This window comes from Balaenoptera physalus (genome assembly GCF_965194825.1).
Source record: "Balaenoptera physalus genome assembly, chromosome: 13".
NCBI lineage: Eukaryota > Metazoa > Chordata > Mammalia > Artiodactyla > Balaenopteridae > Balaenoptera > Balaenoptera physalus.
Genome location: NC_138892.1, coordinates 46,840,773 through 46,865,478, shown reverse-complemented (window position 1 = coordinate 46,865,478; position 24,706 = coordinate 46,840,773). Strand labels below are relative to the sequence as shown.

The 24,706-nt window shown below is 38.8% G+C and overlaps 1 protein-coding gene and 1 long non-coding RNA gene across 1 annotated transcript; one reads left to right on the top strand and one right to left on the bottom strand.

The window, feature by feature from the left end:
* Positions 1–24,706, bottom strand: part of TSPAN8 (tetraspanin 8) — a 273,586-nt gene that overhangs the window by 142,290 nt on the left and 106,590 nt on the right.
* On the top strand, positions 19,642–22,378 carry LOC309641191. The gene is made up of 2 exons (XR_014252552.1): positions 19,642–20,071; positions 22,187–22,378. It is a non-coding gene; the product is annotated as an uncharacterized lncRNA (long non-coding RNA).

Sequence of the window (24,706 nt, the reverse complement as noted above, 5' to 3'; positions counted from 1 at the left end):
CTAAAATTTTCCCCATCTCAATTTCCTTTTCTGCAAAATGGGGTTCATATTAGTAATGACCTCATAGAGTTATAAAGATTAAATCATTCAATTCATACAAAGTGCTTAGAACAGTGCTGGGCACATAGCACTTAACATCACGATTCCTTTGAGGTAGTATGATACTTCCCCCATTTACACATAAGGAAATTGAGACTCAAGGAAATGAAGTCAGTTGCCTCAGATCCTTCAGCTAGTAGTGACTTCAGTCTATCTGTTTTCAAAGATTATCCATTATATTGCTCCTCCCAACTCTAAGAGTCTATGATCTTACCAGCCAAAGACATCACCATTAATAGGACTGGGTGGGAAACATTGTAAAGACAGCCCTATTCCTATAGGGAATGGACAGACACCTATCTTAAATTCCACCATGAATGATTTTACAAATGAAGAAACTGAGGCTAAGAGAGTGAAGTGATGTTGACAAGGGCTCACTCAAGAAAGTGGCAGAGTCTAACTCTGAACCCATGTTTCTTCTGCCACGTACCCTGTGATTCTAACCTACAGTGAGTCACTGCCTGGAAAATTCTTCTCATCCTAGTAAACACAAATGTTTTAAAAACAAAGATAGGAAACAAAAGTGGAATTCAGGGTGAAACTAGTTCTTGTATAAAGACACTGCCACCCACAAACATGGAAACAGCATACTTCCAGAAAAATATTTATTTTCTATCCCATAGCCACAGCCTAGAAAACTTAGCTAACAACTGACATCTCAAAAGTAACCTCAAAAGACAGCACTGCGGGGAGAGAATCTGTCTTAAAAACAAGGCAAACTTAGTAAACTGGCACAGAAAGAATTGGTTCTTGGAAACACGCAACCTTGTTTGAAGCCTTGCCTCTGCCACTTACTAGCAGTTTACTTGACTTTACTGACATTCTGTTTCCTCATTTACAAGGAGGTCATGCCTACCTTGCAGCATGTGAGATTTCAAATGGCATCATTTAAGCAAAGACCCTGGCCACAAATCTGGAACTCTAAAACTGTCATGATAGGGAAGCACAGTGCTTATCTCCAGAGAGCAGGGAACTTGTGTAACCATGTGGGAAGAGAAAAGGAGGTCTGGGATGCTGGCATAGAGGGTGGAGAGAAAAGTTCACAGTCCGCACGCATTGCATCAAACCTTGGGATAGAGCTCTTCTTAGGAAAGAATTTGGAGGACCTAAAGTTACTATGGTTCTCTGCCCAATTCGGTATTTTTTTGTAAAAATTTTTAGTATGACTGTCTAAATAACATGCAATCGTTTCATATAATCTTCTCTAGGACAAAGAACTTGTCCTACACACCTCTCTATTCCTAATCCTGGTTCAGCATCAGTACTCAATAAAGGTTTTATTGAATGAAAGAATAAAAGAATAAATGAATTAATTAATGTCATTCAGGCTTCCACAAAAGAAACAAAACATAAACAAGTCCTCACAGCAAATACACTAAGGAATTTTCTAATCCAGAGGACAGCAAACTTTCTCTGTAAAGGACCATACCATAACTATTTTAAACTTTGAGGAATATACAGTCTCTGTCATATATACTCAACTTTCCCATTGTAGCATAAAAGCAGCCCTAGACAATGCAAAAACGAATGGGTCTGTGTGATTTATGGATACTGAAATTTAAATTTCCTATCATTTTCATGTGTCATAACATATTCTTTTTAAAAATATTTTTCAATCAATCATTTTAAATGTAAGGCCCATTCTTAGCCCGTGGTCAGTACAAAAACAGGCAGGCTGTCCTAGACTCTAGTCATTTCCACAAGCATCGGTAAATGTTTCCATGCAAAGCTGTTTCCAATTAGGAAAAAGGGGCTGAATTTAAAGCCATTTCTCCAACGTGCCTAAGTATTTTTTTTATATGGGACCAAACTCAAAATGCGTACAAATGGTAACTTTATTTTAGTTTTCAACCTCGAATGGTTGACCTGATATGTCTGCATCATGATATAGACACGTGAGGGTCTTTACTATAAATATAAGTAGAAAAAATATACTCTCTTAAGAGATATATTCCCTTAAATGTAAACATTTCTTCTTCTAAATGATCATTTATAGGGAAAATCAAAGGTTGTTCCATGAATATAAGGGTACCATTAGGATCTTCTTGAGGGAGCCTAAGCTTCATTATATATTTTTTGTTCATTTTAAACTCATGCACAGAATCTAAATGAATTAACCATATATGTTTACAGAGTTCAGATAAGCATCCACGTCGTTACTTATACTGCATTTCTGTTATCTCTGGCTCTATCTCCTCTAAAATGTCACTGCAGGAAAAAAACAGGAACAGGATATCTGTGAGATTTAAATCTCTACTAATCTAGTCAGTTTATATACTGACTATAGAAAGCAAACTGAAAACCAAAACTATGAATAATGAGACAACCTTTAGGTATTTTAAAAATCAAGCAAGTACAGTCTTATCACATGTGTTCATTTTTATGTTAAAGCAGCATTATTTATGGCTTGCTGGGGGGAAAGGCATAATCTTACAAGGGCTTATCTTAGTACCGAAAATTTAGAAGGAGAGAGAGAATTTTATTTAAAATGATTGTCTGGGGCCCATCTCAACTTCACCACTGACTCACCTGAACATTGGCAAGTTAGAACCTCCTGAATTACAATTTCCTCATTGTTAACTTCTCGTGATAATTATTTTGGTGAAATTATTGTGATTCAGAGAATACTTTATTTTTAATAAATTAATTTATTTACTTTTGGCTGAGTTGTATCTTCATTGCTGCACGCGGGTTTTCTCTAGTTGCGGCGAGCAGGGGCTACTCTTCGTTGCGGTGCACGGGCTTCTCATTGCGGTGGCTTCTCTTTGCTGCGGAACACGGGCTCTAGGCATGCAGGCTTCAGTGGTTGTGGCACGTGGGCTCAGTAGTTGTGGTGCACGGGTTTAGTTGCTCCGCGGCATGTGGGATCTTCCCAGACCAGGGCTCGAACCCGTGTCCCCTGCATTGGCAGGCGGATTCTCAACCACTGTGCCACCAGGGGAGTCCTCAGGGAATACTTTAAATACCATATCTGTATACGGACGGCAAAGCTGGATGAGAACCAAGAAAACCAGAGGTTGTGTTTTTGACACAAGACTCAGGACTGATAATTCCAGATCCCCACCATTAGATAAATCTCCAACAGTCTTCAAGGTTCTTGCTTGCCTGTTGCTTGCTTTTTTATGTATACTAATTCAAGTTGGTCATGAATACATAGATGTAGGATACAATAACTAATACCTAATAACTAGTTATCTAGTGTTATAACAATGTTAGAGCTATGGTTTATAGAAAGTCCAAAAATACATAGGATTTTTTTTTTTTTTTTTTTTTTTAATTTTTATTTATTTATTTATTTATTTATTTATGGCTGTGTTGGGTCTTCGTTTCTGTGTGAGGGCTTTCTCTAGTTGCCGCAAGCAGGGGCCACTCTTCATCGCGGTGCGCGGGCCTCTCATTATCGCGGCCTCTCCTGTTGCAGAGCACAGGCTCCAGACGCGCAGGCTCAGTAGTTGTGGCTCACGGGCCCAGCTGCTCTGTGGCACGTGGGATCTTCCCAGACCAGGGCTCGAACCCGTGTCCCCCGCACCGGCAGGCAGATTCTCAACCACTGCGCCACCAGGGAAGCCCCATAGGATTTTTATCATCTCTCTTCATTCCCTTGGTTCCTGAAACGCCTTTAGTGTACCTGTTTCGTTTGTATGATTTATTCTTTTACTTAGATTTCCTAACTTTCTAAGAGGTCTAACATCTTAAAATGCTTTACATGATCTATTTGTCTATGAATAAATATCCATTTTGCTTGTTTTTTACTATTCTAATTATTTGAAGTAGTATGTGCTCATTTTAAAAAGTAAACAACAGAGAGGTAGTAAAAAGAAAACTTAATAATCTCCATTAACCGCAATCAATCCCATCTCAAGAGATTACCAATGTCATCTGTATGGTATCTAATCTTGTCTCTATACTCATTAAGGTATATACCAACATATATGTCCATATATTGAATTTTGCTTACTTCATATTTTTAAAAATTCAGATTGTTCTTTATATATTACTCTGCAACTTGTTTTATTTCACTTAAAAATGTATCTTGGACATGCCTGTAGATGAATATACATATTATATACACATATATGTAATTGAGTGGACTTGCATCACATTCCACAAAGTGGATTTATTAAATTAAATATTTTCAGTAATTCTTTAAACTGATAGACGTTCAGGGTTTGTTTCCAGCTGTTTCTACTACAAACATCCATATACAGTTGACCCTTGAACAACATAGGGTTTGGGGCGCTGACCCACCTCGCAGAAGAAAATCTACATATAACTTATAGTCGGTCCTCTATATACGTGGTTCCTCCCTATTCTCAGCCACGGGTGGATAGTGCAGCACTGTAGTATTTACTTTTTTTTTTTTACTATATAATATTCTAAATTTTTTTTAAGTTTTATTTTATATTGGAGTATAGTTGATTAACAATGTTGTGTTAGTTTCAGGTGTACAGCAGAGTGATTCAACTATACATATACATGTATCTATTCTTTTTCAAATTCTTTTCCCATTTAGGTTATTACAAAGCACTGAGCTGAGTTCCCCCATGTTTAAGTGGACCCGCGCAGTTCAAACCTGTAGTGTTCAAGGGTCAACTGTACATGTTTCCTTATGCAGTTGGGCAAGTATTTCTCTTGGACATAGTCCCAAAAGAGGAACTTGCTGACAAATAACTTTCCTGAAGATTAAATGAGCTCACTCCAGGTAAATATGAATATTAATGTTATTAAGCTCTTTAATGTTTTCCAATATAATGGGTGAAAATTATGTTTCATTATTGCTTTATGATGTATTTTCTTAACTACTAGTAAGTTTGATCACATTTTCAAATATTTATTGGACATTTGACTTTATTTTTTTTCTACTAGGCTTTTTGTCTTTTTGCTAATAAATGTGTAGCAATACTTTAAATGTTTGCAACAGTAACCCTTTATTTATTATTAGTATTGAAAACATTTTCTCCGAATTTGTCATTTGACTTTTTTAATGATGTAGTTCCACATATAGAGAAATTTAATTGTTTTCTATAGTCATCCATCTATTTATTTCTTTGTGTTCCTTCTGTCTTAATTTTTCTTTTCCTTTTTTTTGCACTTTTATTTTCTTCCAGTTTTATTGAGATATAACTGACATACAGCCCTGTATAAGTTGAAGGTGTACAGCATAATGATTTCACTTACATTCATCATGAAATGATGATCACAATAAGTTTACTGAACATCCATCATCTCATATAGATATAAAATTTTTAAAAATAGAAAAATATTGTTTTCTTGTGATGAGAACTCAGGATTTATTCTCAACAACTTTCATATATAACATACAGCAGTGTTAACTATACTTATCATGTTGTACATTACATCCCTAGTACTTATTTATCTTATAACTGGAAGTTTGTACCTTTTGACTGCCTTCATTGACTGACTTATTTTAATATATGACAACAGATAAGAATCTAACTTTGTGTTTCCCAACTAAATTGTCTTTCTGCCAGCACCATTTATTAAACATATCATTTTTCCCACTGAACTGAAATGTCACCTTCATAATATATTAGGCTCTACTATACACATGTACTCTCTATTTGGTTCTACTCATCTACTCATCTACTTCTGTGCCAAACTGTACAGGTTTGATTATAGATTACAGCTTTATGATAAGCTTTGATATCTGGTAATGAAAGAATCCCACCACTAATATTGTCCCAATAATTGTTGGCAATTCTGCAACATATATTCTTCCAGATGAATTTAAAATTTTTTTTCCTATTTAAAAAATTACATGTGAAAATTCTGATTGAATGTATATAACTTGATTTTATATATTCATTTTTGAGTAACTGATAGTTTCATAATATTAACTCATTCAATTCAGGAACAGGGCGTGTCTCTTCATTTATTTAGAACCTTCAATAATGTCTTATAGTTTTGTCCGCACAAATCCTTAAATGTTCTTTTGAGTGCATTCCTTCCATTCTAGCTGTTTACTAATATGAAGAACAATCAACTTGTTTTTACAGTAATCTTATATCCAGCCACTCTACCAAACTCTAATATCTTTAGTAGAATCACTTGAATTACATGCAATTAAGGATATATGTCTCTTTTGGGACTTCCCTGGTGGCTCAGTGGTTAAGAATCCGCCTGCCATTGCAGGGGACACAGGTTCGATCCCTGGTCCAGGAAGATCTCACATGCCGCAGAGCAACTAAGCCCACGTGCCACAACTACTGAACCTGCACTCTAGAGTCTGCGAGCCACAACTACTGAGCCCTGCGTGCCACAACTACTGAGCCCATGCGCCACAATTACTGAAGCCCGTGAGCTCTAGGGCCCGTGCGCCGCAACTACTGAGCTCACATGCTGCAACTACTGAAGCCCGCATGCCTAAAGCCTGTGCTCTGCAACAAGAGAAGCCACTGTGATGAGAAAGCTGCACACCACAATGGAGAGTAGCCCCTGCTCACCGCAACTAGAGAAAGCCCGAGTGTAGCAATGAGGACCCAACACAGCCAGTAAATAAATAAATAAGGATATTTGTCCCTTTTAATATTTATACCACTCCTTTGTTCTCCTGTCTCATTGCTTTATCTAGAACCTCCAAAACAACATTTAATAATGAGGAAAACAGTGAGTATCCTAGCATTAGTCTTACTTTAAATGAGAATAACGCTAATATTTTATTGTTTACTTTGAGGCTTGCTGTCAAACTTTTTGATAAGTGGCTTTATTGTGTTGTGATAATTTCCTCTGTCACTATTTTTCTTAGCATTATTTATTATAAATGCAGTTAATTTTAAATTTAATTTAATCTGCTTTTTAAAAACTATTGGTAGAATGATACTGGGGTTTTTCTTCTTCTTTCATACGATTATGAAATTAGTTATGTTGCTCACCTTTTTTAATTGAACCATCCTTGCATTCCTGGAACAAAACTTTCTTGATGTATTATTCTTTTAATACACTGCTAAATGTTATTTGCCTATACATTTCTAGATCTATAATTTTTATACTGTCAGTATTGAGTTTGATATTAAGGTTAGGCTAGCTTTGTAAATGGTGTTTGTAGTTTTTCTGTGATCCTGAATTATTGTATTATGCACGAATTATTTCTTTTCGAATGTTACTTAGAACACAGTTGTAAAACCACCTGGGCCTCGTATGTTTAAAAATACTGAGTGTTCTGTAACATTTTATAACAACATTTCTAATTTCTTTTACAGCAACTAGTCTACTTAGGTTTTTTATCTTTTTTAGGGCAAAATCTGGTATTTATATTTTGCTTGTTAAATTACCTAATAAACTATGTGATAAATTTTCCAATTTATACCAGACAGTTCCACATGACATTTATAAAATTTTATTAATCTTATTAATATTTAGAGTTATATTTCCTTTACCATACTTAATATTATATAATTTTTCTTTTTTTGTTCTTAACTCAGACCTGCCATGAAATTGTCTATTTTATTTTTTAATAAACACAGCAAAAAATGACTGGGGAAATAAGTAATAACTCTCCTAAAGATGAGCTAGATAGCTTGGTGTAGTCATCAAAAATATTTGTTTCTTCACTAACAAATCAGCTCAGGCAATGAGGGCACAATAAGCCAATTTAATTCCTTAATCCAATACAATAGCCTTGGATTTTCTTTATTTGTGTGCATATTTGTTTGTTTGTTTACTTATTATTTATTTACTTATTTACTTTGGTCAACTAGGAGGATTCTACACCATTGTTTCCACTTCACGTTATACCTGGATTAATGCTACAGGTGAGAAGGAATGATATATATTTAAGCTAAAAGAAAAAGTATTCTTTCTAAATTAGACTCCAGGAATTCTTATTTTCCTGACCAGGCCTGAGAAATCTTGAGTCATGGTTCCAGAGTGTCTTCTAGGCCCTTTTTATAACACTTCTAGTTATACTTGTTTGTGCCACAGTTATTCAATATTTGTTATTCATTGCCTTAAATGATTCTGCACAGCCACTGTCCAAACAGATGATTTAACAAATAATTAAAAAATGAAAACATGTTAATCAAAGATGAAATTTCATCTTCCTGAGAATAAACAACAGTAGTATATATCTTGGCAATCTTCCTGCAGCTTTATCTGGGTAAGGACCAAAATGGGAGAGTGCAAAGATATTCTCACAATCTTAGGACAAAGAATGATTGTTCTATAGCTATGGTAGCAAGTAGCCATCAGAACCACTTTTACATTTATTCAATTGATCAATGACAATTTTGCTTCGATTAACATGCTTTTGCAAGCCAACCAATCAATAACAGGTCTTCGCTTCAAAAAGTCAGCCAATGAGAAACAAACTCACTCTAAGAAAAATGCCTCTGAATGCCAACCAATCAGCAACAATCTCACTTGAGCAATCATGCTTAAACAGATGATGTCAACCTACTTATGCCTCTCAAAGTAGGCCAATCCCTGAACCCCAGGCGGTTCAAAAACCCTATATAACATCAGCAGTCTACTCTTCTCAGGGAGACTTCTCAGGCGTAGTTCTCCCTTATAAACAAATTCAGTGCTGTCTATTTATTTCAAATATTAAGTAGTGATCTCACCACCCTCTGACATCAGTAAAGATTTATTTAATGCTAACTATGGGATTAAAGGAAAAGACAGTAAGGCAAGTTGGCTGCTCCTCTGTGAATTCAGAATAAAATGTACGCTATTTCCAAGTGTGTTTAATGTCTCTAAATATCCTCAAAAGCAGTGAGGAAAGGCATAAGAAAGACACAGAAAATTCTCTGAATTGATGCATAGCTGAAATAATTCTAGTTTACCATCCATGCAAATTACTTATCGCTCATAATACCTATGATTCTAATAATGCTGACTTCTCACCTTTAAATCCATTTGGGGACTAGACATATGAGAAAGAAACGGAAGGGAGAAAGAGGATATAAAAGTGAAAAATTAGTAAAGGAGAAAGAACAAAAGGAAGAGAAAATAAGTTCTGAAAAGTTATTTATAAGAAAGACAAACCTCAGTGAATCTGTGAATTGAACAAAGGGTTTCCTTTGTACTTTCTTTCATATCCCATATCCTCACTCCTGGCTGCTGAGATACTCTCTATTTGCTCCCAGTCTTAACTGAGGACCTAACTTACTCTCACTTAGCTGTCAACTAATCCCCATAAGAAGGTAATAAAAATTCCATTTAAAAACATTTATTGGGCATTCACTGTATGTCAGACCCAATACTGGGTGTTATTTCTCCCAGAAAGATTCTCAGTGACCCAAAGTCACTTGAAACCCAAAATAATAAATCCACTGGTGAAATTTTAAGCACTAGGATATCTGGTAGTGCTTGTATTTGGGAGCAGGGAACCACACAAATAGCCCTGATAGTATTTGTGAACTTTGGTAAATCCTATAAGCCTTATTTTTTTTAATTTTTATTTTATATTGGAGTATAGTTGATTAACAATGTTGTGTTAGTTTCAGGTGTACAGCAAAGTGATTCACTTATATACATATACATGTATCCATTCTTTTTCAAATTCTTTTCCCATTTAGGGTATTACAGAATATTGAGTAGAGTTCCCTGTGCTATACAGTAGGCCCTTGTTGATTACCTATTTTAAATATACCAGTGTATACATGTCAATCCCAAACTCCCAATCTACCCCTCCCCCCCTTCCCTGCTGGTAACCATAAGTTCACTCTCTAAGCCTTATTAAATTTCAACTTATTTCCACCTTTCCCATCTTCAGAATGAGGCAAGTTATGCCTTTCATATTTCTGTGTCTGTATATGGAGGGAGGGGTTAGGGAGAAGGGGGGCTTTCATTTAAAAGTTTACCATAGCCATCGCAGAAAGCAATGGATTTGGTTAATCTATCTCTTGGTCACTATCAGAAACAGAAGCATAGGCAGAATGGATCTCTGTGGTCTCTTATTTTGTGTTTTATGACTGTCATAATTCTCAGTGTAGAAGAAGAGATATGGCAGTTATATCCGTTTTGACTTCAACTTTCTTTGCATAAAGATTTAAAACTTTATGATTATGTTAATACTGACACAGTTTTCTAATTCTATTTGCTAAGCTACTGCTGAATTTAATATCTATATGATGGTAAAGCTTTCTTCACCATGAAAATGTCGGTTGTCATTGAATTTAGTACTAAACCAGTCCTAAAATTTGTTTATCTTTTAAACTGGAAATCATTCAAAAACTGTATGGGATAGAATTAAATTTGTTTAAATATATTTAACATCTTCTGAGTAGTTAAAATTGATCTCCTTATTAAAAAACATTTGTTTTCTTAGACTATATTTACTAAGTAAATGAATTTTTTATGTTTTCCCCTAATTATTCAGCAAAATAGGATGTATAATTTGTTAAAAGAGAAAGTGATCTCCTGAATTCCAAATCTTCCAGCAGTTTTGCCCCTACTTCTTAAGTTTTCATAGGCCAGAAATTAAGGTCCAAAAAGAATCTCAGGCATCGCCTGGCATCCTTTTTTTTCCCTTTAATTTTCTCCTTTTCTTTATTTTTGAAGCATTGAAAGACCTGGTATAATTTCTCCTCTTATAAAACTGAACCACAGAAAACACTTGTGTGTGTTGTTTATTTACATATTTTTATTACTTTTTTTAATGGAGATAATTTCACTGTAATGGTTATCTAAAACTAGAAATTGCCATCTCACCAAGTAAATAAGCTGTTTACATAATGAGGTTGTTTCTAGAGGAACCAAGTTGGAGTATTTTTTGACAATTCATTATCCTGAGCTCTCATTAGTGATATGGCTCTAGGCAATCATTGAGGTTCCACTTGTCTCAGTTTCTCCATCTGTAAAAAGGAGATTATAATTCCTCTATGCAAAGTGTAATTCTCAGGAACAAATGGGATCCAACACAACAATGTAGCAAAAGCACTTTGTAGATGTTAAAAAAAATTAAACACAAATATTCTTTTCCAGCACACATATGGCAAGCTTTGGCACAGCGAGTATATAGAAGGGGGATTTAAAAAAAAATTTAAGACTAAACAAATGCACAGTAGCTTCTCTCCTAGGCAGCCTGGAAAATTAGTTATACAGCTACTACTTTGTGAACGGTATTAGTGAGGAAGAATTCAGACAAGAATCCTATCAACAACAATTTTCATCAGGTCAATTTGTTACTCCAGACAGATATGCACTGAGAATTTCAGGAAATATACATCCTGTATTCTTGGATTTCTGATTAAGAGACATTATAACTCATTTTACACATCCTTCTCACCAGTAAGTATTTTCTTATTTTTACTTCATTTTACTTCTGTTTCAAATTTATTCTCATACCAAATGCACCTTTATCAAACTCTTCCTGCAAAATTCCATGATGTCTGTCTCAGCTTCCACTGCATGTTTTTACAGTTAAGTCGATGTCTACATCAGCTCTTCTACTGTGCATTTGTTTTTTAGGAGTTTAAACTCATCCATAAAAATTAACTAAGGCTGAAACTTGGCAGAGAATTTAGAAGCACATTTTGTTTCTACCAACCTTCAAGAAAATCCATATGGCTGTTTCTAAATTCCTGTATATCGGGCTCAAATAAAATATATCCTGGCCAACACAAGACACTTATTTAAACTAATTCACATCAAAAACAGGTTGTTTTTTTAATGCAACTATTCCATGCCTAGCTCTCATCTCTTCTCCAAGTCCTTCATCCAACACCCTGGATGGATGCCTGGTCACCCTGGTGGCTGGCGTGGCTAGCACCTGCAGCCCAACCTTCTAACCATGAGATGCATAGTTAATGTTTCACGTTGTCATAGGACTGTGAAGTTTTCTGGAAGCTGCCGACTGAATTGACACATCAGAGGTTTCCTTGGCTCAGCCCTGTTCCTCCTCTGTCCCACCCAAAGACATGCCCCTTTTAGTATTGTGGTCACATCCAAAAGTCCCAGAAGGCAGCATTTGAAAAAACGACTTTTCACCCCTATAAGCAGAGCTGTCGCTAATCTGATGAATCAGCCCATGGCTTTGAACTGTTGGAAAAGAATTCTCCACAGGTCTCTCTTGTTTCTGCACGTCTTGCAAACGAGGCACTGAGTGCTTTTTGTTCCAGACCACCTTTTTCAGGATGTTTATATAGTGAACAGCTTTGGAAGGCAGAGACAGGGTCTCCCTCTAGGGAAAAGGGCAGGCATGCTTACTTTCCAGCATAATAAAAGATAATGTCTCTCTCCAAAATAAAGGCCAGGCATGCTTACTGCCCATTATTGTGGATTCAGGCTCCTAAACTGCTAAACAGGAGCGGTCCTCTCCTGCCCTTGCAGGTATCATCTGGCCCTCTTCACATGCACCCTGTGAGAAGTGGGCTTTGAGGAACTTGCACGTAAATGCTGACTCTCCAGCAACTGCTATTACTCTGAATAATAAAATGACCTTTATCTCGGATCCAGGTGCCTCATCTCTTCTAACAGCATTCGTGAAACTCTGGCAGACTAACTTGTTAGCTTGCAAATAGGATGAAACTCAGACTCTTGCAAGGAGGATAAAACTGAGAACATATAGGCTGTCTCTGTCACTAGAATGTAAGCTCCTTCCAAGATGAGACGATGTCTACTTTACTTATCACTGTATCCCCAGCACTTAGTCCAGTACCTAGCAAATAGACGGTGCTCGATAAATATTTGTGGAACAAGTGTGTGGTAGAGATCTAAATTCAAAAGTGAGGGGGAGCGATCCCTGGGGATTCCTTGGTGACAAAGGTTTAATGAAGGAAGTGACATTTAAGGTGTGAACTCTGATTACTCCTCTAGTCTCCTCTCTGCTGTGAGAATTTGAAAATATCATTCAGAGACAAAGCCTCTCCAGAAATACTTTTGTCTTTTAGATTGCTAGTAGAAACACATCTTACATCTTTACTTCTTTGCCTCTAGTGGGTCAAGGAATGTAGCCTCAGAGATTCTGTGTCCTCTGTGGGTTCTTTCCTCTTGAATCTCAGCTTCTTAAAAGTTTCTGCCCTCCCTCCCCAAATGGCAGAATTGGAGCAGCAGAGTGAATGACAGATCATTTACAGCTTATCTTAAAAACAGATCTGTCAAGGGATAACCAGGGTGTATCCCCTTAAAATAATGAAATTAATTTTTCCTGAATCTCTTTTTTCCCAAAATTTAAAAAAGATTCCTCCCTGTTGGTTCTTTGATCTGACTTCATGACAATGTGTAATTTTATTTTCAGAGAAAGTTTTGTCCTAATAAGAACTTAGGAGGTTTGAGGCTAATTTGGAGACAATTTTAAAACTGAAAGGGCCAGCATGCTTATGTTCAGGAGCAGTGGCCAAGCTGGGCAGAGACAAGAGAGGGTGGAGGGGTGGATGCCGTCCACGAAAGAAAAGGACAGAAAGTGAGGACCTGCCTGGGCTGGAGCAGGGGCCCTGGTGTGGTGCAGCAGAAAAGCCGATGAGGAAACTTTATATCTCAAATATAAAACCTTGCGAGATTCCTATTGTCATCGGATCAAGACGTTCCTTAGGACGCATGGTGCAGAAAGAGCAGAATTTGTCAGTATCTCCCCACCCTATAGCACTGATAATCCTTTGTTTCCCTTAAAGCTGTTTCACAAGGCTTCCACTCTTCCCATTATTTTTACAGTCTCAGATGGAAAACCTTAAACACTCACACCTTACTTCCAATCCACAAAAAAAAAAGCAAAAAAAAACACCAACCATAACACACAAATGGCTAGGGAGTACCCTGGTGAGATAAGAACAAAATGCTTTCAAAAATAGCACCCCATCGCAGTTAACAGTTTTACTTACAATCGGTCTCAGGTTTTAACCCTTTGCCAATTCCAACTTCAGAAGAGCAAATACCTAATGAATTCGTTTTAAGATAAAAAAAAGTTTGACATGGATTTCATGTTCATGACAGAGAAGGATTAATAGCGCTTGGCCTGAAGCACGCACACGTCCAGGCAGGTGGCAGGCAGAGCCAGCCCACCTCGGCCGGGTCCTGTTTACCCAACCCCTGGCCTCCCCTTCAACAGACACTGCCAGTCGGAGCAAACCAAGCCAGATGATGTGATGGTTTTCTAATGAGGCTAAGCGGGGAGAGAATGAACCAAGGAAGTTTTTTCTTGTGGCCAAAGCAAGGCTGAGTTATAAACTCAGACCTCCAGAGGTGAGAGGCTTGTGTACTCACCAGCTGCCACTTCTGCCTTTCACATGAAGACTCGGAATGTGGCCACGCACTCCGTTCTCTTAAAACGGATGCCAGGAGTTCCCTTGAAAATGGCTTTTCATTCCGGGCAGTGAAGCAACCTCTGGGTGTGAAGTCACGTCTGAGGTTTACAAGCTATTACTGACATCGATAAAATGCAACCCTTGTTATTCTCCTTTCGGTGTCCTCCAAGCATACTGGCACTCATTAAATGCTTCCTAAAAATATCATTTGCGGGGCTTCCCTGGTGGCGCAGTGGTTGAGAATCTGCCTGCCAATGCAGGGGGCGCGGGTTCGAGCCCTGGTCTGGGAAGATCCCGCATGCCGCGGAGCAACTGGGCCCGTGAGCCACAACTACTGAGCCTGCGCGTCTGGAGCCTGTGCTCCGCAACAAGAGAGGCCGCGATAGTGAGAGGCCCGCGCACCGCGATGAAGAGTGGCCCCCACTTGCAGCAACTAGAGAAAGCCCTAGCACAGAAACGAAGACCCAACATAGCAATTAATCAATCAATCAATCAATAAATCTTTAAAAAAAATATCATTTGGCAAACATTCTTGTTTTGTTCATAAAGGCTTATGTACATCATTGAGAGCGTCATCTTAGAAAGCTGCTGTAAAAATGTATGTGCATTCATTAAATCAAGCTTGTTTCATTTTAATTAATATGCAGAATTCTTTCTCTGCCCAAAAGCACAGCTTATGTTCCAAAGAACTGCTTTTGGAGCCCCCCTGTACTTCTAGGGGACTGCATACCTCTTTCAAATGGAGCCAAGTTTGCAGGTCTTGGTGTCAGGTTTCCCCAAATAATGTTTGAAATAATAAAGGGCAAACCATTTAAGAATTCTTCAGCAGGATGCTTCACCAATTAATTTGTCAGTTAGATGTGCTTGCCTACACATGCCCATCTGGTCTCATGAGGCTCCAAAACTGTCTTCTCCGGGTATAAGTAGAAAATGAGAATTGACCAGACATGCTATTTCAACCAGGCTGAAAGGAAAGCTAATGGCCACCTTCTTTAACTGGGGCCAAAAATACACTAAGGAACATTGCATTACAAGCCTAGGGATCCTCAAGAGAAAACATCAGTGGAATAGAAGAATTCCTCATTGTTGAGCTCTCTTTCCAGCCCCGTCCTAACCCAGACAGCCGATAGAGAGCAGAAGTAGGAATAAACAGAGAGTGAGAGTAAGAAGAAAGAAGGAGAGAAAGCAGGGTGATGGGTTGAAGAACTGTTTGCAGTATGCCTGCATTGAGCGACTGCCCCACTCCTTCCTGTGCAGCAGGGTCATATGCACCCGAGCTGAAGCAGAAAATTATTCTGTGAAGAAATTGAGCTATCTGCCTTAAAAGAATTAAGGCTTCCAAGTCAGGGGCTGGAGACACATAGCAGAGCTCTCATTATTCTGGCAAGTCTTGGGGGGTTAGGGTGGAGAATTTTGCTTTCCTGTTCCAAGCCTATACAGCCTGGAGTGAGATCAACAGTCAACAAGCTGTTCACGTTACACAGAGCTCAGTCACCTCTCTCATTCAGGACACAGGCTAGTAAAGTCAGGTGGACAGCAAAGCACTTATCTGTATGAGTCAAACCTCACTCTTCATTCACAAATATAAATAGAAAACCGAGGTCATCAGACACGTGGGGAAGAGCAGCAAAGCCAAGGAAAAGGATCAAGCTGAATAAATAGAACTGACCCAAGAGGAAACAAAAATAATTCAGATCCAATCAAGAGAATTCTTAATTAATGTTGTCAATGACATCAAGGAAGGTTTTAATAACACATAAAGAAAAGGCTTTAAAAGGAGTAATAAAAAAAAAAAAAGGAGTAATAAGAAAGCAAGAGCTCTTGGAAAATAATAATCTGATAGCCAAGATAAACTTTCACTAGAAATCTGGAAGAAAAAGTTAAGGTAATGCACAAGTAAAGAAAAAAGATGTAATTATTTAAAATATGAGAGAAAAATGACAAAAAGAGAATCAATCAAGGATATCCAATTTCCACTTAATAAGAGTTCCAGAGACAAACATAAAATCAAGAGAAAGAAATAATAAAAGAAATAATAGAATAAAACTTGTCAGAACCAAAAACAGAAGTCTTCAAGTTGTCTCACTGGCTGCAGAGCAGGATAAACGAAATCACACCCATACCTAAGCGCATACTTATAAAACTTCAGCATAGCAAGACAAACAAAGTGACCAAAAAGTATCCACAGGAAGAAAGAAGTTACCTACAAGGAAGAAAAAAAAAGATTAGTATCACATGTCTCATCAGACACACTGACTCTTGGAAACTAAGGAAACAATGCCTTCACAGATAAAACAGGAAATTATTTTCAACTTAGAATTCTGTACCTAGCCAAATTTTCAATCAAACTGTAAAGAGGTTATAAAAACATTTTTGGGGCTTCCCTGGTGGCGTAGTGGTTGAGAATCTGCCTGCTAATGCAGGGGACATGGGTTCGAGCCCTGGTCTGGGAAGATCCCACATGCCGCGGAGCAACTGAGCCCGTGAGCCACAACTACTGAGCCTGCGTGTCTGGAGCCTGTGCCCCGCAACGGGAGGGGCCGCGATAGTGAAAGGCCCGCGCACCGCGATGAAGAGTGACCCCCCGCACCACGATGAAGAGTGGCCCCCGCTTGCCGCAACTAGAGAAAGCCCTCGCACGAAACGAAGACCCAACACAGCCAAAATAAATAAATAAATAAATAAAGTAGCTATAAACCCATTGCTAAAAAAAAAAAATTTTTGTACCTACAGATAATCAGTAGGTGTATTTCCCTTTCTGTGAAAAAAAAATTACTTGAAGATACACTACAGTTAAATTAAAAAGGAACCAAAAAAAAAAGGAAGAAATAAGATCCAAGAGAACCCCGAATAATGCCTCTACAGCAGGCCTAGGACACATATTGGTGTATCTAACAAACAGCATAATTAAGAAACTGAATTATTTTAGGAATATAGTTTTTTAAGGCACAAGTTTTTTTCTGAAAAAAACAAAAACCACAAAAGGCATTTAGAAACTCTAAAAAGAATTTAAAACTGTAGAAGAAATTTACAATCCAAGTAGAAAGCATATTAAAATGTCATTGTTTGGGAATTTCTTGGCAGTCCAGTGGTTAGGACTCTGCATTTTCACTGCTGGGAACCTAGGTTTGATCCCTGGTTGGGGAATTAGGATCCTACAAGCCAGGTGGCCAAAAAAAAAAAAAAAAAAAGTCATTGTTTGGGGCAATAGACATCTGAGAAAGACAACCTGCTTGACTTTTATGCTTAGAGCATCTTCTTCCAAACTGTACAGATTTAGGGATGTAAGATTCTGTTTCTTTTTCTTTATTTTTTTCTTAACCATTTATAAAATGTATTTGTATTTTTAAATTACTCAAGTAATACATGAATATAAACATTACAAGCATTCATAAACATTGCAAATACAGAAATAAATATTTTTTTAAAAAAGAGATGGTGCTTCTCACCCACTACATAAATGCCACTCTCTTCTGATTCTGTTTCTTTTTCCATGGATTTTTACACATACAAATATTTACATAATCATCATATTTTAAATGCTTCTTATTAGTTTCCATTTCAAATTCAATTTACAGAAATGACATGAAAGCTCTGTTTATAATAATGGCAAAGAATTCAAGCTATAAAACTTGACCATGTAAAGTACTGGTACATGTAAAGTCCTAGTACAGTTGGCAGATTTTGAAAAGAGAAAGGAAAAGAAGAAATGGAGAGGGGGACCAAAGTGTTCATCTTATATAATTGGAAGGAAGGAGAAGTGTCTAACAATTATCAGGAGACAATTTAAGGAGGGGGAGCGATCAGATACAAATTTAACTAAAAAGTAAACAACTAGAGGTGTAAGCATAATATTTAACATTAATACTTAATAATCAGAAAAGACAAATCCAGAAATGGTCCAAAATAGTTTTGTTGGAGAAAGCGATTCTCCAAATATAGCCCAGGACCAAGTGAGTCCACAGACCCTTTTCAGGGGCTCCACGGGTCAAAACTGTTTTCCTGATAATACCAAAATATTATTTTCCTTTTTCAGTCTTACTTTGACATTGTTGTACAGTGGAGTTCTCTAGAGGCTACATGATGAATAATATTACAACAGATTGAACACAGAAGCAGAGATGAGAATCCTCTTGCCTTGTATTAATCCAGACATTAAAGAGATGTACAAAAACAAACAATACTATTCTTCTCACTATCATGGAAAATCTTTTTCATTATTTTTTCCTTAAATGGCATTTTTTAATGTTAATATGCAATGGGTTTATCATTATTATTTTTAAATGAATTAATAAATAAATATTTTATAATTTTCTCAGTTCCTAATGTGATAAATATTGATAGATTAGCAAACGCTCTTTGGGGTCTTTAATAATTTCTAAGAGTCTAAAAGCGTCCTGAGATCAAAAAGTTTTCTCTGAGGAGTAAGACAAGGGTGAGGAAAGGGAAAATTTCCTGTTCCCATGTGCACACCTCTATCCTGTTTTAACTATTTGCATGCACATACATTACTATTTTTTATTGAGATATAATTGCCATATAACATTATATGAGTTTTAGGTGTACAACATGATTCAAAATATGTATATATTGTGAAATGATCACTACAGTAAGTCTAGTCATTCTTTAATAGCAATTTTTTTTTTTTTCAATAAAGACTGCTTTATTGCTGCACGACAGTCATGAAACTCAGCTGCACAGGGACCTTACCACACCGCGCAGAGGCTGGTTCACGGGACCTTGTGATCCTATTAATGGGCCTCTCTGTTGTAACTGGAGCATCAAGTTTATTAACTAGAATTGGAAGAACCAAGGAGTTCTTGGAACAAGAACTATTCCCCTCCCCCACCAACACGGAAGACAGAAGAGTAGGGGAGGGGAGACGTGCCCCAGGAATGACAGTCCAGTCTCTCAAGTTTCACCCAGGTGGGGGTTGAGGGGCAGACCTGCAGCCACGGTGGCCTCGCATTCGGTCGTCCGGGCTGCTCCGGACCATCCTCTGAGCTGGCCAGGGTCTTGGATACGATGCTTCTGAAGGCCATGCAGAGAACACACTCCTCTTCCCCTGCACCGGGCCCCAGGGAGCGCGGCGGCCTGACCTTCCTGCCTCGGTCATCCATGGGGTTCACATGGGCTCACTTTATTATGACGCCTCATGCTGGGCAGCTTGCAACAAAGATGTTTCAAAATAAAGTTCCAGATTCTCCCAGCCACCCCTTGCTTTTTCTGGCTCTGGCCAGAGAGAGTGGATGAGGACACACTCTCAGGCTGCCCAGTGTGGGAGGACCTTCCAGTGTTGGACACACCCAAGGGGCAGCTGCTTCCCTCTAGGGCTCCAATCCTGCTGCTGCTGCTGGAGGTGGATGTCCCAGTGCCACACTGGGGGGCTGGGCTGGGGGTGGCAGTCCTCGCCTCCAGGCTGGGTGGGGGACAGGCAGACTCACCGGTCTTCTGCCCTGCCTGCTGGTCTTCCTGCAGCGGCACATTTTTTCTGTGGTAGAGCCACCTGGTTTGCAGGGAGGACACCACAGGGCTTGGAGAAGGCTCAAGTTCACTGCCACTGAGGTCCCCGGAACAGAAGGGCTTCACAGTTATGATGGAGACCCCCACCTTGGGTTTCTTGGCGCTCACACTGCCTGTCCCAGTGTCCTGGATCTGGTCGCAAGTCAAGCCCGGAGTCCTCACCATTGTCACCTCCCGGTCCTCTGCACAGGGTGGCTGGAGTGGCTCCTTCTGGCCCATGTTGACCCATGGATGCCTCATGAGGTCAGGTAAGGTGCCTCTGTCACTGGGGTTGAGGGCAATCATTTTTTGTAACAGATCCCTTATCTTCAAAGACAGATCAGGTGGGATGGGGTATTGCCCTTGTAGGATTTGCTTCCGCAGCTGCTGGAAGTCGTTTCCCACAAAGGGCCGGGACCCAGTTACCATGGCGTAGAGCACCACTCCCAGGCTCCACACGTCCGCCGCAGGGCCGCTGGAGCTCTGCCCCAGGAGGAGTTCCGGGGCAGCATAAGGGGTTGTGCCGCAGATCGTGTCCAGTTGGCCAGTGTCATCACACTTGTTGCTGAGGCCAAAGTCTGTAAGTTTGATATTCATGTTGGAATCAAAGAGGAGGCTCAGTGGCTTCAGGTCCCAGTGCACGATACCCCTCTGGTGGCAGTGCTGCAGGGCGGAGACCAGCTGCTGGAACGGGCCTCGGGCCTGCGCCTCTGTCATACGGCCATGGATCTTCAAATAGTGGTACATGTCCCCCCCACTGAGGTACTCCATCACCACGAAAAATGTCTCCTCTGTGTCAATCACCCCCAGCAGTTTTACAATATTGGGGTGATTCAGAGCCTTCAGACTGCACACTTCCCGGAAAAGTGCCTGGACACTTGAGAAGCTCTGACACCTTTTCTTTATGACCTTCACAGCCACCTGTGTCCCGGTCAGAATGTGCCGGGCCAACTTCACTTTACCGAAGGTGCCTTCACCAATGGTGTGGAGGATCTCGAAGTCATCAATATGAGCCTCCTTGTCAGCAGAGTTGGCTGTGAGGCCCTGCATCATGGTGATCTGCTAACTACACTGACTGACAGCACTACCTAGCAACACTAACTACGCTAACTAACAATGCTAACTGTACTAACAGGGCTAAGTATGCTGTCTCTACTAACAACGCTAACTACGCTAACTATACCAACAGTGCTAACTAGTACTAACTACACTAACTACGCTAATAAACTATTAACTATACCAACTGTCCTAACTATACCAACAATACTGACTATGCTAACCGTAGAAAGAAAAATGAGACAAATAAAAAAGAATAGAGAAAAGAGAAGAAAAAATCAACCAAATGGCAGAAACAAGGAAAAAACAAGCTAACTGTAGGTCCAAGGCCGTCAGGTCACCAAAAGCAGCTTCCTGGGCTCTAAGGACCAAAAACCTGGGCCCACCTTTCTCTTTCATAGGGCTTTGTGAAGTACATCACAATGGTGCACTCTGAGGTCAGAGCAAGAAATGGACCCATCACCGCTGGGGATACACCACAGTGGTTTTCTCACTTTTTGAGTTCAAGGCCCCTTTACACTTAGGAAAAAGGATCACAAAGAAATTTTTCTTTACGTGTGTTATTAGATATTGGTATTCACTTTGTTATAAATAAAAATCTGCAGGATACTTCAGTGGCCTTTTTATTTCTAGTTTGAAAATGTGTAATAATTTTAGAGACCTCATAATGTCTACACTTGAAATGTTCAATTCCTTTTCCTTAAATTCTGGTCTCAAAATAACGTTACAACTTAACTGACTTCACGATACTATACAAAATGTTCTGTTGCATAAGACATGATATGGTACATTATGAAAGTCTATGAAGCTGAGAGAAGGTTTGCCAGGAAGGTCATTGAGCAGATTTCTCATCAGGAGCCTCGGAGGCCAGATGGCATGACTCAATGTACTTGAAGTGTTGAAGGAAAGAAACCGTCAACCAAGAATCCTATATCTAGCAAAACTTTCCTTCGAAAATGAGGGAGAAATCAAGACATTCCCAGTTAATCAAGAGTTGAGAGAGTTCTTAACCACCAGACCCGCCTGCCACAGGGACTTCTTCAGGTTGCAGTTAAGGACCCTGGACAGTAGCTCAAAGCCTTATGAAGAAATAAAGACCTCTGGTAAAAGTAGACAGACGGGCGACGAGAAAGGCTAGTACTGTTGTAACTTTGGTTTGTAGCTCCACTTTTTGTCTTCTATTTGATTTAAGAGACTAATAATAATAAAACACACACATACAAATCAAAAAAAAAAAAAATCACCTCTTCACCTAGAAAAGTTACTTCACCCCCACTTTAGCCTAACTTTGGGAATTCCCATCAACAACATTCTTCTTTCCACTGTAGGAAGCAACGCTGCCAGAAGCTATGGCAAGCAGAGCCTCTTCTAAAATGCCTTTGATGACTGCAGCAACATGGATGCAACTAGAGATTATTAAGTGAAGTAAGTCAGAAAGAGAAAGACAAATACCATGTGATACCACTTACATGTGGAATCTAAAGTATGGCACAAATGAACCTATCTATGAAACAGCAACAGACTCACAGACATAGAGAACAGACTTGTGGTTGCCAAGGAGGAGGGGGGTGGGAGAGGGAAGGGCTGGGAGTGTGGCATTAGCAGATGTAAACTATTATATATAGGAGGGATAAACAACAAGGTCCTACTCTACAGCACAGGGAACTAGAGTCAATATCCTGTGATAAACTGTAATGGAAAAGAATATAAAAAAAGAATGTCTATATGTGTATAACTGAGTCACTTTGCCATACAGCAGATTGGCACAAGATTGTAAATCAACTATACGTCAATAAAAACAATAAAATAAAATAAAAAATGCCTCTGATGATGTACACAGCCCCTGCTCCTGCTGACTACCTCTCTGCAGCACCCAACACTGTGAAACCCCGCCCCCAGCTGAGGTCACTCCAGTCCTGTGTCTCCTTCGTTTGTCCTCTGTCTCCCACCAGTGTTTCTCTAACAGAAACACAAAGAACTGCTGTGTTTTCACTCAGTCTCACTGTTCACGTTCCCACGCTTGATTTGGGCATCAGACCTGCAAGAGTTCAAAACTTACTGGGTGGTAGAACTGCCATTTCTCTGCCTGTCTCTCATTATAAAGAACTTCTCTGAAATTCTGAATTCACTGGTCTGGTCATCCATTCACCAGCAAGTATCTAGGTACTGGGGTTAAGAGCTAGGAATGAGATACAGTTGTTAGTAAAGAAACAACAAACCCCAAATGGAGTCACTTGTGCTAAGTTCCACGTCAGCAAACCAAGACTTAATAGCTAACCTAATTGCAGTTTCAGCCTCTCTCAGGAATGGGACCTTTCACCAATAGATCTGGAATTACCTGGTCAGCACTAGAGGGGTGACCCCCCACCTTCCCCCAAAAGAAAGGTGACCCTGCCTGAAACAATCCACTCTTAGCTAGAAACTTCCCTTTTCTGCCCCCTCCTGCCTGTAAAGTTCTTGCATTTTTTACAGCTCCGCAGAGCTCCTTTCTACTTGCTCAGTGGGATGCTGCCCGATTCATAAATCATTGAATAAAGCCAATTCGATCTTCAAATTTACTCAGTTAGAATTTTATGTTTTTAATACAGTGATGAGCAAAACAAATAAAAAGAGAGGCATCAAACTCTTCGGAGAGTGTATCCCATTATCCCTCACACTCTTGGAAGCCTGGGTCAGCAGAAATGGAGGAGAGCCAGTGACAAGAAAAAGCCTCTTGAAAACCAAATCAGAGGTCCTGAAATACTACAGACTTACTTGTACAAGTGCGTGGGAACAAGCAGAGAGTAGCAGTTGTTTATTACTGTACACTGTAATCGAGGGAAACATTTGGAGTTCAAGAATAGAGATTTAAAGATGAGATGCTAAAATTCATAACAACTTGTCCAAAACAGGCCAGAAAACCTTAAGTTTTCGCCTTGTTTAAAAGAAGTCCTAAGTAAAGGGAAAACCAAATATTATGAAAAATTTTGGAGACATCTCACACACCAACCTTCCCTTTATTTGAATTACTTCATTATCATTACTTTAGAGTTATGTACACTCATAAAAGTTCATTTATTCTGAGTTGAGAAGTCCATTTTATCATCATGTGTATTGTGCTTACATTTTAAAATCAGAAACAACTTCCCCAAGATAAAACTGATTCTTCATCTCTTTTGGTTTTACTATTCCAAAATAGATTAGGTGACTTGGGGTATTATTTTTACCCTATGTTGATTTGCCTACCTTATAAAGGAGCAAGGAACTTTTCCTTCAACCCTTATTTTCCTAGTGATTTGTTTAAAATGAAAGGTAAATATGTGTTTGTGGGCATATAAGTGTGTGTGTGTACAATCATTTTATATAGAGATTTATTATCTCTCAATTTATTTTGTACAAGAGGTTTGTCTCAGAAAATCAGTGTCTTCTTTTTTTTTTTTTCCACGATTCATATCTTTAATACTCTCTGAGAGGCAAGTGAAAAGCAACCATGGATTTTTAAAAGGACCATGTCTGACAAATGTCTGACAACACTGAGAGTGGGGGAGGAGGGAAGTTAACCAGCTAGCACAGTGCCTTGCATGTAGTAAGCACTGCAACATTTGTTAAATTGCAATGACTTGAAGTTGAAGATCATGATTTTTTTTTTTTTTTAGATTTTTAGAAATTTCATGTAATGTCTGAAACATTTATAATAACATATTTCCATACAAATAACCCAATGAAAGTTTAGTATTAGTTGTTTTGTTTGTTTGTTTTTTTATACTGCAGGTTCTTATGAGGCATCAATTTTATACACATCAGTGTATACATGTCAATCCCAATCGCCCAATTCAGCACACCACCATCCCCACCTCACCGCAGTTTTC